Raw genomic sequence first — 15,793 nt, 5'->3', positions numbered from 1 at the left:
GAGGGGGAGACCTGATGCAGATTGGGAGACCGCTTCGCTGAACATCTACATTCTGTCTGCCAGAGGAAACAGGATCTCCCAGTGGCCACACATTTTAATTCCATGTCCCATTCCCATTCCGATATGTCAATCCATGGCCTCCTCTACTGTCAAGATGAAGCCACACTCAGGCTGGAGGAACAACACCTTATATTCCGTCTGGGTAGCCTCCAACCTGATGGCATGAACATTGACTTCTCTAACTCCTGTTAATACCCCTCTTCCCCTTCTTACCGCATCCCTAATTTATTTTTTTTCTTCTCTCTTTCCCTTTCACAATAACTCCTTGCCTGTTCTCCATCTTCCTCTGGTGCTCCCCTCCCCCTTTCTTTCTTCCAAGGCCTCCCGTCCCATGATACTCCCGCTTCTCCAGCTTTGTATCCCTTTTGCCAATCAACTTCCCAGCTCTTGGCTTCATCCCCCTCCTGTCTTCTCCTATCATTTTGGGTCTCCCCCCTCCCCCTCCCACTTTCTAATCTCTTACTATCTCTTTTTTCTGTTAGTCCTGACGAAGGGTCTCAACCCAAAACGTCGACTGTACTTCTTCCTATAGATGCTTCCTGGCCTGCGGCATTTTACCAGCATTTTGCGTGTGTTGTTAATATTTGACAATCAGTTTGGCTCATTGATGAGAATTGGAAGTGATCAAGCTACTCTAAGGAGCTTTCCTCATTGAAAAATCAAAATACTGCAAATGCAGGAAACAAGAAATAAAAACTGAAAAGGCTGAAAACACTCAGTAGGTCTGGCAGGATCATGCAAGGAAACAGAGTTAATATTTCAGGTTGAAGACCCATCATCAGAACTGGAGAAGTATGAAAACTAGTCCGTTTCCAGAAAGGGTGTTTGAAGTAGTACCAGTGCAGTCATCAACGAAGAGCGAAAGGATGTTGGGGACCTTGAAGGCTTGAAACATGGACTATTCCATTGAGCTAATGAAAAGGCAGGCATAGCTGAGGCCCATGCAGATGCCCATGGCTACATCTTGGGTTTACAGAAAGTAGAAGGAGATGAAGGAGAAGTTGATGAATGTGAGGATGAGTTCTGACAGACAGAGGAGGATGATGGTGGAGGGGAATTGGTTGGGTCTGTTGTCAGGAAAGAAGTGGGGAGCTTTAAGGCTTTCTTGATGGGAAATAGAAGTGTATAGGGACTAGACATCCATGGTGAAAATGAGATGATCAGGGCCAGGGAATTGAAAGGTGTTGAAGAGATTGAAAGCATGTGAAGTGCTGCAAATGTAGTTGGGAAGGGACTGAACCAAGGGAAATAAAATGCAGTCATGGTATGTGGACATGAGTTCAGAGGGGCAGGAGCAGGCAGAAATAATGGGCCTACACAGACAGTCAGGTTTATGGATCTTGGATAGGAGGTAGAAACAAGTAATGCGAGGTAAGGGAACTATGAAGTTGGTGGTAATGGATGGGAGATCTCCAAAGCTGATGAGATTGGTGAGGTCCTTTTTGAGAGGTAAGTAACAGGAGGTGTCTGTGAGTTGCCTATGGATGTGGTGTCAGCTGGTTAAGAGATTAATGAAAGCAGTAATGGAGAAAAACAAACATAGAAAGGACAATATTAAAAGTAGGTCAGAGCTGTGGTTGAGACTTAAAACCAGAAGAGCTTTGTCTAGAAGGACTCCTGGGTCACTGGATAGTGGGAAGGGAAGAGATAAATGAGTAGGTTCTGCATTTTCTTTAGATGAATGGAACAATGCCATAAAATAGGGAGTGGATAGTGGGGAAAGAAGAGAGGACCAGAGAGACGTGAAGGGAATAGCCCTTTGCAATTCTAAAAGAGAAGGAACATTAAAGCTAGGAAAGGTAGGAGAGGATTGTTCCTAACACCTGAAACAAGACGACCAATGCCCAGCAAACCAGGCACTGTGCTTCACCACCTCTGCTCGCATAGAATTGCAAGAAATAATCGATGTAACAGATGTAAGGAAAAGAAAGAAAAATTAAAAGCCTGAAATTACTTCTATAATTGTCATTCTCTTAACAGCATTTAATGGGGGGGCTTACACTATTTTAAAATTGCAGAAACATCACTACCTTTTACTGTTAAATGCTCGAAAGAGGATTCTTGGGTTTCCATGTGCAATATCTGGCACTAGATATGTTAATTGTTTCAGCAAGTTCAGAAAACTGGTAAAACTTATGTTCAGAGCTCTTACCTTGGGAGTAAACCCTTACAGGGGATTGCACACAATAGAAGTTGCACTCATCCAAATAGTGGAAGGATTGCTCTTCGAGTAAGACCGCTACGGAGATGGAAGGGAGGAAGAGAACTCTCGTGAGTGGGCTGCACAAGCTAGTGGAGGGAATTACTCCTGAGATGCGTGTCCTTTGCCATTGAAAATAGAGTCTTATCTGCAGATAGGAGGCTACCAAAATGGTCGCTATAAAAACTAAAATCTACAAATGTGCTCTACAGATTAGTGCACTGGCAGCAATCCCTCAATCAGCCTACTAGCATAGTATTAAGATTTCTCTCCTTGAGAATGAAGCTGGGGTGACCTTCATAATGCAGCAGCCAGCAGCAAATTGTAACACACGGCAACAGATCAGTGGCAGCAACAACAGCCTAGAATAATCCTCAGGCTGCAAAAGTGAGAGCAGCTGTGACCTTAACTTTGGCCACAAGAGCAATCGTGGCAGGTTTGAGAGCCTGAATCTGTCATTACAGAAGATCACAGATCTCAATGTGGTTTGTCTTAGTGAAGCTCAGCCTCCTTTGAAATGGCTCCTCAAAAATCCCATCTTTGTGTATCTGTGAAACTGGCTAAATAGGCTCTTGAAATCATTCAACACTAGCATACTAGCCAAGAGCTAGGCCTCAATACCTCCTTTTGCAACTAGATCCTCAATTTCCTCACTTCCATACTCTCATCAGCACTGCTTGGTTACAACATCTCCTCCACAATCACCATCAACACAGGTGCTTTATATTTATGAATGTGTGGCTAGGTACAGCTCCAATGGTATACTTAAGTTTGCTGACAGCACCACCGTTGGATGTATGAAAGGTGGTGCAAATCAGCATATAGGAAGGAAATTGAAAATCTTCTAGAATGGTACCACAACAACCTCTCGCTCAATGTTAGCAAAACCAAAGAGCCAATTATTGACTACAGGAAGAAGAAATTGGGAGTCCATGAGACAGTGGATTGGAGGTGGAGGGGGTCAGTAACGTTAAATTCCTTGGTGTTATCATTTAAGAGGATCTGTCCTGGGACCAACACACACTGTAAGTGCCATCACGAAGAAGGCACAGCAATGCCTCTGCTTTCTTAGAAATTTGTGCAGATCTGGCATGTCATCTAAAACTTTGACAATCCTCTACAGACGCACAGTGACAATTACCCTGACTGGTTGCATCATTGCCTGGTTTGGAAACACTAATGCCCAAGAATGGAAAAGCCTACCATAATTGGTGGGCACAGCCCAGCCCATCACAGCCCTCCCACTATTGAGAACATTTACAAGAAGCACTACCACAATAAAGCAGCATCCATCATCAAGGACCCCCACCATCCAAGCCACACACTCTTCTTGCTGCTGCCATCGGGAAGGAGGTACAGCTCCACACCACCGGGCTCAGGAACAGTTAGTGAACCATCAGCTCCTGAACCAGAATGGATAATTCACTCACCTTAACTCCAAGTTGATTCCACAACCTATGGATTTACTTTCAAGGATTCTATAACTCATGTTCTCCATATTATTTATTTATTTGTGCAGTTTGTCTTCTCTCACACATTGATTGCCTGTATTTGTGTGCAGTTTTTCATTGACTCTATTGTATTTCTCTGTTCTACTGTGAATGCCTGCAAGCAAATGAATCTCAAGGTAGTATATGGTGACCTATACATATTTTGATTTCAGATGATGAGGGTTTCCACATTTCACCACCTTAGTCCTGTGGCAGTCTAAAATGCCTTCGACTCCTCTGGTCCATCTTGTTTATTTATTATTTATTGAGATACAGCGCAGAATAGGCTCTCCTGGCTCTTCAAGCTTCGCCGCCCAGCAATCCGCCGATTTAATCCTGGCCGAATCACAGGACAATTCACAATGCCCAATTAATCTACCAACTAGTTGTCTTTGGACTGTGGGAGGAAACCCATAGAGTCACAGGGAGAACATACAAACTCCTTACATGTAGCAGCAGAATTTGAACCCAAGTTCCTGGTACTGTAAAGTGATGTGCTAACCTCTATGCTACCATGCTGCCCCAAGTAAGTTTTGACTGGAAGGAAGATGACTTAAGCATGAGCAGTCTACAGAATAACCAAGAAGGCTGAATACTGTAGTATAACTGAGTAAAAAAAGATTAGCTGGTAGCATAGTGGCATCAGTGCCAGACTTTGGGATGAAAGGTCCCGAGTTCGAATCCAGCCGGCTCCCCTGCACGCTTTCCATCCGTGCTGGGTTACAAGCTGGTGATCTCTTTAGAAACTCATCTGACAGAAGGCAATGGCAAAACACTGCTGTAACTTGCCTCGTACACGAATCCCCACGTCAGAGAGGCGTGGAGGGAAATCGTCCACTAACTGGAGAAACTCCGGATGCGACCTACCTTTCCTTTTATTTATCACGTGTGCATTGAAACATACAGTGAAACGCATCATTGGCATCAAATCAAATCAGCGAGGATTGTGCTAAGCAGCCTACAAGTATCGCATGCTTCTGTCGCCAACATAGAATGCCCACAACTCACTAACCCTAGCCGTACATCTTTGGAATATGGGAGAAAGTTGGGAGCACCCAGAGGAAACCCACATGGTCATGGCCAGAATGCACCGATCTGTGATCGCTGTGATGCACTAACCACGAAACTATCATGCCATCTCCATCGGGACTGATGAAGGGTCTTGGCTGACTGCTCATTCCCCTCCAGGGATACTGCCTGGCTTGCTGAGTTTTGCCAGCATTATTTTGTGTGTTTTGCTCAAGGAACTATTATTTTTCAGGCCAGGCGGGTTTAAAATCACATTGGAGTTAAAAATTGGGCAGTAAGTTAATACTGATAAGGCTTGAGGGAACTTTAGTCCACAGCCATTTCCAGCTAGTATCGCTGTGGCCATAAATGAGATTCTAGGACGGTGGGTTGTCTCCCTATGTCAGGACCAAGGACGTTTCAGAAGGGGTCCAGAACATTATTAGCCCATCAGCCAGTAGGGTTGGTCGGTACCATCTGAGGGAAATAATGCTCATAGTGATTTTTGGCAAGGTATTTTCTCTGGACTTAGAAAATATGTGATAGCATTGCACCAGTGGTAGCTTTATGTATGCCATCATGCATTTTATAACACTACCCTAAAATAAGCATTTCCAAAAAGTGGTCAATATAAAGTACAACATATATATTCAACCAAGTGGTATTTTGTCATCAATGATCCCTCAACATTGAAATTTGTCACAATGATAGCTGAGTTCAAGCTCTTTTCATCAAATGTTGTTATAAAATTCTACATTGAAAACTATGTCATTGGTGGCACTCGCAGTACAGTGCCCGATTTCAGTAGAGTGAATCATTTCATTTTTAGAAAGATATTTGTCCATTGTTTATTTTGGAAAAGTCAATCAAAACCCTAGGACACATATAATCATATGGATTTGTAGAGAATTTATTCAGGAATTCAAACAAGTAATCACTTTTTGTATTTATATATTCCATATTAACATCAGGACCGCAGAAAATGTTACCCCCCCCCCAAAAGGTAATAACCTTATTTGGAGAGATTTCTGGAACTTTAGCAATGTCATGATATTTTCCATAATCTTCAGCTTTTGTCATAGCACATAGAATTACAGAACAATAAGTCAAATGTGGGGTTCCACACGGCCATAACCTAGGCCCCATTTGGTTGTAAAATGAATATATGTAATCAAAGACTGATTTCCATACTTTGTTTTCCATACTTTCATAACCTATTAATAACCATAATAATTTTCCAAGTCTTCCACATCTTCATCTGAACATTCCACACTCTCTGAGGTGGATGCCTGGTTCTCACAGTCTGCTAGTCTGCACATGTCAGTACACCTGAGGCCATTTGCAACACATATACATCTTGGGAGTGAACATTTTTTTGGACAGTTACAGGCCAGTAGATCCAGGACGGCACTGGGTGCTGGCTGGCCTTCCATCCAGTGCACCACCAACTGTTCAGCTTCCTCTTCTCTCTCCATCTTCCATCCTCTGCCAACAGGGCTTGGCACTTGTGGGTCCTTCTCCAAACATCTTCTCCATATACCAGCCTAGTAGTTGGGCTCGCTGTGCATGTTTTGTTAAGTAGTCCTTGCATGGTGGGAGTTGATGACTTTCGATTTCACCTTTTTTGGCACAGAAAAGGTGATACCTGAGCTCATTGAGCTTGGTGGTCGATGCTTTTGGGGCATACAGGAGCCTTCTAGTTTGTCCATCAGTTCTGGGGAGAGGTCCCATTCCTGACCCAACTCTAAGAATGTGTCCTGAGTTTCCCTGTTGCTGGTCAGAAGTTTCAGGGCACTTGTCTTCCCTTTGCCTGCAAAAGCGCTTACAGTGTCACATCCTGTATATGTGTGCAACCCGATCAGAGCCCTACAAACCTCTATGCCAACAGTGGCAGCAACCTTCCTGATGTCTACAAGCCTTGTACGGGTTCTAGTGCCACACTTCTGGTACAATGGGGCCTCAATCTTGTCACAAAATGCTAAAGACATGATAAAGAAATCTGTGTCTTCTGAGCAGATCAGTACAGATTGGTATCCCTCTCTTGTGGCATGGGCAGCATGGAGAAGTAGGCGGCCATCTGCTTCTTCTTGTTGACACTGAAGAGCTGACACCACCTCACTGTCTTGAGATGTGATTCTGTAACATTTGTCATTCACAGTTGCATACAGAATCTTCTCCAATAGCTTTGCTCTGTACTCCACCTTCCTCCATTCAAGGACTATAAAGCTAATGAGACTATTTTTGTTACCTATGATCTTGGCAAAATTGGTTGCCATGGCCCTCCACACTTTGAGTTCCCTCTGTAGAGTTTGATTTTCCAAGACAACGTATATTTTAATGATACACTTTCAGGAACCATTAACAATCTTCCTTTGTCATCTGGAAATATATCTACTGAACACACAGAAAGCTACCCCCGCTGCAGTGCTATCACATATTTTCTAGCACTAGGGGTGTATACCTTGCCAAAAATTCACTGTAAGAATTACTCCCCCCAGATGGTACCGGTGGCCCAAATTTGGGGTCCTGGCTCACGAACTATATGAAAGTGGGCAGCCGGTGGACGGATTGAACCTAAACTGGAGGGATCCACTATCCTTGCAGGGAGGTTTGCTAGTGCTACATGGAAGTATTTAAATGAGGGAGGAAGCATGTGGGGAGTCAGAATCATATGCAGAAAAGGGGAAAGCCCAGTAGATAGGGCTGGCAGAGACAGATAGGCCTGACATGTGGGTCATATTTCAGAAACACTACCTTTGTATTTCTCTTCAAAGATAATGGCTGATCTGCTGAGTATTTTCAGTATTGTTTTATTTCAGGGTAGGAGTTCCTGTCCCAACTAATATCCACTCTGATCATCCTTCCCATAATGGCCAACTCCCAACACCCACCACAACTGGAATTCTAAGCTTCAGCCTGCAACAACCAAACCACGCCTTCCCCAAAGCCGCATCGGTACCAACCAACGCAGTGCTTACCAGGCTTACAATGATGAAGATCTAGCCTCCTTCCGAAGACCAACAAAATCCTGATGCTCCCACTCTGCCCTACAAGCCACAAGAACAGCAATTAAGACCCTTCATCAGAATTGAGAAAGAAAAGAAAAAAGTTATAAGTTGCAAGAAGGAGGGATTGGACAAAGGAACATCACTGTTAGGGTGAAGTCAGAGGTGACATGGGAATAAGTTGTCGAGGTCAGTAACCTATGTCCACATCAAACACTGGCCGTACCCAATCAGAGATATTCCCCTTGTCTTATCTATTCTTCTCCATCTTCTCTACTATGTAAAATTAACTTGCATCTTTACATTCCCATTTGATCTGAAGCATCTTTTACCTGAAATATTAACTTTGTTTCTCTTTCCATAAATACAGCTGACCTGCTAAACATTTTCAGCATTTTCCATTATTCTCTACCTCTTGTTTGTCACAACTGAAAGCCTGTTTGATTGGAAAACCCTGCCCTGCCAGACAGATCTCTACCACGGAGGGAAGCAAAAGACAGGAAGTTATTGGCCAGTTAGCCTCACCTCAGAAGTTAGTAAGATTTTGGAGCCCATTATTTAGGTTCAGGTAACAAGGTACTTGAAAACACATGATAAAATAAACCAAAGTCAACATGGTTTCCTTAACCATCTTGCCTGACAAACCTGTTGGATTTCTTTAGGGGATTAACTGGACAAAGGAGAGTCAATGGGCTTGGACTTTCAGAAGACCTTTGACAAGGTGCCACACATGAGACTGTCAAACAAGGTAGGAGCCAATGGTATTAAGTAAATGGTACTAACTACCAACCTGCCCACAAATTCACAAATTCAATTCCTGATACTTCTGTCCCTTTCCTGGATCTCTTGGTCTCCACCTTAGGAGGTGAGTCATCCACTAACATTTATTATAAACCCACTGACACTCACAGTTAAACTACTTCTCTTCCCATCCTGCCCTATACTGCTTATTGTCTATCTGCACTGCACTTTCCCTGTAATTGTAACACTAGAATTCTATGTTCTGTTATAGTTTTACCTTGTACTGCCTCAATGCACTATGTAGTAATTTGATCTGTATGAACAGTATGCAAGACAGACTTTTCACTACGCCTTAGTACATGTGACAATAATAGACCAATTCCAATCCCATCTTTTGCAAGGATTACATCCCTTGTCCTAATGAAGGGTCTCAGCCCAAAACATCGACTACTTATTCATTTCCAAAGATACTGCCTGACTTGATTTTTTCCAATATTTTGTGTGCTTCATCCTTTTCTCCCAATTTATTTGTCACCACCATATAGTATCTACACTCAAATGAGGCATTCCATTCATCTGAAAAGTCCTCCTCTTTCACAAAATATAGCTACTCTTCTACTGTAGTTGACGGAACTCTCACTTGCATTTCCTCCACTTCCTGGATGTCTGCCTTATCATCCCATCCCCAAGATAAAAGAGTGATAAGGTTATCTTGGTCCTTACTGTTCACCTCACCATCCTTCATCATTTTCACCAGCTGCAATGAGAACCCACCACCCATCACATCTTCCTCTTCTTCAACCCCCACTGCCCCCCACTTCTGTTTTCCAAAGAGACTATATTCTCCAGGATTTATTGTTTCACCCATCCCTACCACCAATCCCTCCTTGTACCCAGCACTTTCTCCTGCAAATGTAAAAGATCCAACAGTTGTCCCTAGACCACCTCTCTTATCATCATCCAGGGATCTAAACAGCCCTTTCAAATCAGGCAGGGATTCATGTGCAACTCCTCCAACCTCATCCATTTCACTTGATGTATGGATAGGGCCTCCCCTACAGCAGAGAGACCGTGTAGACTAGACAACCATTTTGCAGAGCACCTGCACTCTGCCTGTAAAGACCATCTTGAGCTTCCAGATGCACTTCATTTCAACCCCCCTTCTCATTTCCACACTGTACTTGATCTTCTCCACTGCCACAGTGAGGTTAAATGTTAACGAGAAGAACAAAATCTCATTATCCACTTGGGCAGCGTACAATCCAATAGTATGAACACTGTTCCATTTTCAGGTAAACCCCACTACATACTTCTCTCCCACTCCTACTAATCCACCTAGGTTCTCTCTCACTTTGTTCATCCTTTACTTTCTACACTTACTTCTGCTGCTGTTATGCAGATTTGTTACCCTTCCACATTTGGTTCCATCTGCCCACCACCATACATGGATTTCTTTTCCCTTGGCCTTTGGGTCCATCAGTCTATTGTTCTTCCCTAATGTGGTTCTACTTATAAACTTCCAGTCTCTGTCTCTTCCCTCCCCCTTCCATTCTCCCAGTTGACTCCTCTGCCCATAACTTTTTTTCCAACTATTTCCACCCATCGCTCATTCCCCTACCTCACCTACCAGTTCATCTTACCCCTTCCTATTACCTTTCTATACTGACTAACTTCCCTCTGCACTCTCAATGTTGATGCAGGTTCTTATCTCGAAACATCATTATCCCTTTGCCTTCACAGATGCTGCTTGCACTGTTGAATTCCTCCAGTAGTTAATTTATAATCCAGATTCTAGTATCTCTTTTCATGCAGAATTTTATTTCTTCACTGATTTCACAGTTATTATAAGGTGCATTTACACATTGCAGATAGTCCTGTTTATTTTGAAGTTTATCTTACTAATGATATCATCCTTATCAGTTAATGCCCATCATCAACTGTACCTATGTAACATTAAGACATGAAGCATGAACACAAATTGCATACAGAGAATAAGGCTATTTCAGGAGATTCCAGAATATACAGTAATAAAGACCTCCACTATTGCCAGAATGCTGAAGTAATTTACATATTGACTAATTAGCCTTTGCAACGATATATCTGTTGTCTCTCCTAGACAAATAATGCTTTTGGAAGTTCCTGGATGAATCACTTTGTTTTTAATATATTGCCAGGCAAGGAATATCAGCAATTTCTAAATCAACAGTAATTAAAGAAAAGTGCACTCCTTATTGCTTCACACTATCGCAAAATTCTACCACCTTTTCCATTGTCTAGCTACCTGATTCAATGGTCAGTCTTCATACAGGAAGTGAAAGAGGAGCAATCTATCTGTCTGTGGAGATTTTATAGCTTAACTGATCTAACCTTTGTTTGAAGTCCACATATGAATCCTTACCAATAGGGTAGTCACAAGGTAGAGACGTAACTGAAACACAGAGGTAAGTGATTAGTATTTTAAAATGAGAATACAAATTTGAGTGTTGAAACTGTAGTTACTAAGTGTTTTTTTTTGGCCAGCTTTTTAATCTATTCACAAGTTAATGGTCTGAATTGTGATGTCTGAGTGAAGCCTATTTGAATGTAACTGCTGGCTATCTATCAGCTGGTTGCAGATGAGACCTTCCACAGATCCCTTTTCTCTTTACTTTCCATGATCTTTCAAAAATAATTGTTAGTATTTTCTTGTCTTCTGATTAAATCAGTTTGATAACTCTTTAGAACTTATTTTGATCCATTTTAGTAGTTTTTAAACATCTTCGGCTATCAGAGAGTCTGAAGAGCCTTTTGACAGTTGTTTCTCAAGACATTCCAGGAGCAAGACCTCAAGATTCGAAGCTCAAAGCCTATCCAATGTCCAAGCCCACTCCACAATACTGAACAACTATTGGGTATAGAAGGTCAGCTCATCTGGCCATTGGCATCTGGAGATTGTGATAGAAATTTTCCATGCATGCCTACACAAAGCGTTAATATGGAGAGACTCTGGACTAGGCACAGGGAGATGGTCAAGTTCTTCCTTTCTGGGAGTGGTTTTAGGTGAAGCAATTTCTTCAACGTTGTCATCAAACCAATCTTACTCTCTATGTTTAATAAAGCCAGGTACTTCTCTGGAGATACTATATTCAGTTTTCTCAGTGTTCAGTGTGTACCTTCAACATCATTCATTTGTTGCTCAAATGTAAAGCAGAATAACTAGTTTGACCTGAGGACTTACTTCAGGTTTGTAGCTCGCTGAGCAGAGATATGGAGATCAGTGCATGGACATTGAATGATCTGACTAAATGAGACAAAGTCTTAATGAGAATCATTGTCGATTTCTTCTTTATTGCATGATTCAATAAACAAGTGGTTGTGGACTAACAGAAGTGGAAGGGATCATTTCCCAATACAGTTCACCTGAAATCTACAATATTCCCAGTTGGAGAGAGTGATGCAATACCTGAAAAAGTCAGTTCTACAAATCATTGAACTTTCTGCCCAGAACTAACACCAAAAGGTGCAGAATTTTAGATGAGTTTTCCTGTGACATGCTATCTCTGAACATATTACTGCTAGTCAAACTGGCAGTGCAGTCTGAAATCTGTTGCATGGTATCTGAGAACTAGCAAACAGCGTGGATTATTGTATGGTCAGCAGTCTCGCTGTCTCAGTCACTCATTGCCACAAAATTTTGTCCAATGATGAGCAGCATCTCAATAGGAATTGTAGGTCTGGGTTCTAGCATGTTGTGAGGTGCTCAAGATGAAGATATTCAAACTAAATCAGTTAATAATCTAAAATGACAGGCAAGTATCCTGGGAAGATGATACATGACAGTGCCATAATATTTCTATCAGCTACATAAATCTGCTGGAATTCCTCTTGAATTAAAACATTGAGACAGGAGCAGGCATTTAGTCCGTTGACAATGATCCACCTCGAAGAGAGAGTGGCATATTAGAGGCCTAATGTGATCACCCATACAGGCTCATGAATTCCATTTTCCAAATATCACACTCAACTTTGGAAATGGTGGATCAGGCAAACCTTCATCACATGGAAGCAGAAATGATGCTGTTCTAGAGAAATGGTTACATTGTCTCCCATCCACTACTACCCTCAACTCTCATGACTGTACGCTGCACAAATAGGAAAGGTGAGCCTATTCCTGTACTTATACAGAGATATTCTAGAGTTACCAGTCTTATATTTGCATATAACAGCAATGAATCAAACAATTATGCCACACTCAGTCCCCTAATATATACATGATAGGTAAGACTGTATTTCTCTAAGGTACATGATTTTCCCAACAGTTAATGGAAGGGTAGGAGTATGAATGTGTTTGAAATGTGAAATATTTCCCTCTTGGCTGTCTAGGACTCTGCAATGAGAAGCTTTGTAACTTTTTGCTAACTATACTCCAAAAGTGTATACTTATGATTGACCATACCCAGAAAAATTAATTGGAGTCTCCACCAAATGAGAAAACTTATTGAACTATGATTTTTTAGGAAATATTAATCTTAAGGTACTATTATGTTTACATATTGGGCTTGGATGGTATCCTTAATATCTCCATACTTCATTTTATTAAACTTTCTTTATATTTATGGAAGGGAATTTGATCATGTTTAGGCAGGAAAGGAGCAAATAGATACAGGAGTACAATTGCAGTGACAACTGCTGTTCAAATTGGAGACATTGTCAGCACACCCTCACAAATTATTGGTTGCACGGATCACTGGTCTTCAGCATTTGTCAATGTTATTTGATTGTACGTACCGTTCCTGCATAGTTGAGTGATTAATTAACATTCTAGGCCATGGTAGAAGCCAAAATTCATCACCATGGGATCTCTACAAGCAGCTCCAGGCCAGCTTACTTGCCCAATGTCATTTTAAATAGGATGTAGACAGTCACATGTGAAAATTACAGAAATTACAGAGGCAATTTGCAATTTTATTCCTCTGAGTATTGCTCATATTTCTTTTAGTTCATAAAACACACCACATTCATGCTTGTATTCAAGAAAACTTGAATTTATTAAGTGACATAGATGGTGAATGAAACTATTCTTTACCTGGAATTCCTCTCCTCCAATTTGGTTCTTGTTCTTGAGTGAAAGTGACAAAATTGGTGCAAGTCCAAACAACATGACACTTTTTAAAGAACTACCACTTTGTAAGTATTTATTTGCAAATAGCCTACCAATGAGAAAACATAGTATATTCCTTCATATTCTGCCTTTTACAACATCAAGGTTGTCATCAGTTATTGAGAAATTGATGGTAATCTACTAAACCAATGAAGTCCATATGGTGTAGGCATTCCAAAAATTGTGGTAACAATGCTGCCTTGATCTGAGAAATGTTCCATGTTTTTGGATTGATGACAGATAATGTAACAATGATGAAACAGAAAGACTCAAGGCAAAGCTTGTTTTATTTTATTACACCCCCATGATGACAAGTCAAATACAGTCTTGGTATAAAAGACAGTCAATCTCACCCCATATTTGCAACTGACTTTGAAATGTACAGTATTTCATTCTAGTTTCTGTAAACTCTCGTGAAAGGTTAGATGATAGTGACTACAAGATTATTTTCAGCATTGATGGCTGAAAGATAAATATTGGCCAGGACTTGGTGCAATAGATTTTAAATTATTTGTCAGAACAGATGGTGATTCTGTTAATGCTGTCTCTGAAAACCAACATCTCCAACTGTGCAGTTCTCCTTCGGTACTGCATGAAAAGTAGCAACAAAAAAATCTAATTCATAAAACTCCTAATACTCTTGATTTTGGCTTTATGCTAGACAATTTATACTTTACATACTTAAGAGCACAGAAGATGTCATTTGATTCATCGAGTGCATGCCAGCTCCCAGCCAAGCAACCCCATCAGTCTCATTCCCCTGTAACGCTGCAAATTTTTTTCTCTCAATACCCTTTTGATTCTTTCATAAGGGACAAATCACAATAAAGAATTAACTTACCAGCACATCCTTGGGAGGCAAGGAAAAACTGAGGCACCCAGCAGGAACCCATATGGTCACAGGGAGAAGATGCAAATCCCACATAGTCAGCACCCAAGATCATCGTGGGACTAGATGCCAGGAGCTGCAAGATGAAAACAGAAAATCCTCTAAATCTCAGCAGGTTACAGAGCATCTGTTAACTGAGGAAAAATCTAACATTTCAGGTCCCTGGTAAGAATTGGAAAATTGACCAAACAGCAGTTCTTATGAAAGGTCACTGACTGGAAATATTAACAGTGTTTCTTTCTCCATTTGTCCTATTCTGCTCAGCATTTTCTATTTATTGCCCATAACCAGCATCTGCAGTTTTTTGATTTTATCTAACAGTAACCCAATGCAATATCAGAAGACTGTTCAATATTTATCCAGAAAGACTGGGAATTTTATACAACTCTGGAAGATGATCACTAAACCAGTTGATTTAAAAAAAAAATCTTTTTATTGATACATAATCTTCTACAGCTTTAAAATGGTACAAGATTTCAGCAAACTGGAATAAAACAGTTAATAAAGCTGAAAAAAAACAGTTAATAAAGCTGAAAAAAAAACTTACCAAAAAGGAATAATATGATAATGAAAAAAAAATTTATAAAGAAAAGGAAAGAGAGAACCTCAACTACTAAAACAAAACAGTAACTACAAGAGAAAGAAAAAGAAAAAAGAAGAAAAAAGAGAAAAAATACACATCAGGAACCAACTCCCGGAGCAATACCTCTTCCAAATATATATATAAATGAATGAGAGAGAGGGAGAGGGAGAGATAGAGAGATAGAGAGAGAGAGAGAGAATGAATCATTAACCACCAATTCACATTTATATAAAATAAGATTGGAAGGAAACCATATAAATTAATCCAAATTAAATGATAATATTTGGCAAAAGAGCCCCACCTTCTCTCAAAATCCTCGAATCGAGGATCTACTTCTAATTCTACTTCTAATTTTTTCCAAGCTAAGACATAACATTACTTGAGAAAACCATTGAATTAATGTAGGGACAGAGGTATCTTTCCATTTCAATGAAATAGCCCTTCTTGCTTACAGTGTGACAAATGCAATTACATGTTGGTTTGAAAATAAAATACCCTGAATATGATGCAGAACTATTCCAAATAAGACAGTCAATGTATTAGGTTGTAAATTAATTTTCAGAGCTTTAGAAATTGTAGTAAATAAAAATTTCCAAAAAGATTTTAATGAAGAACATGATCAGGACATATGTGACAAAGTGGCTACTTCAGTTTTACACCTATCACAATAGTTGTCT

General features: G+C 40.7%; 1 protein-coding gene across 3 annotated transcripts in view; it reads right to left on the bottom strand.

Annotated features, from left to right (window-relative positions):
• Nucleotides 1-14,570, bottom strand: part of LOC134338336 (apoptosis-inducing factor 3) — a 151,757-nt gene extending 137,187 nt beyond the window's left edge. The window contains exon 1 of one of the 3 annotated variants that reach the window (XM_063034096.1): nt 14,486-14,570. The gene's annotated coding sequence lies outside the window, so the exon portion shown is untranslated. Of the gene's footprint in view, nt 1-7,736; nt 7,805-10,785; nt 10,801-14,485 lie in introns of those variants that run through there. The other 2 variants (XM_063034098.1, XM_063034094.1) reach the window with 2 other exon arrangements.
• Between the last annotated feature and the right edge of the window lie 1,223 nt (nt 14,571-15,793).

This window comes from Mobula hypostoma, chromosome 27 (genome assembly GCF_963921235.1).
Source record: "Mobula hypostoma chromosome 27, sMobHyp1.1, whole genome shotgun sequence".
NCBI classification, from domain to species: Eukaryota; Metazoa; Chordata; class Chondrichthyes; order Myliobatiformes; family Myliobatidae; genus Mobula; species Mobula hypostoma.
Note: the sequence above shows the minus strand (reverse complement) of the source record. Positions and strands in the feature narration are given on the sequence as shown.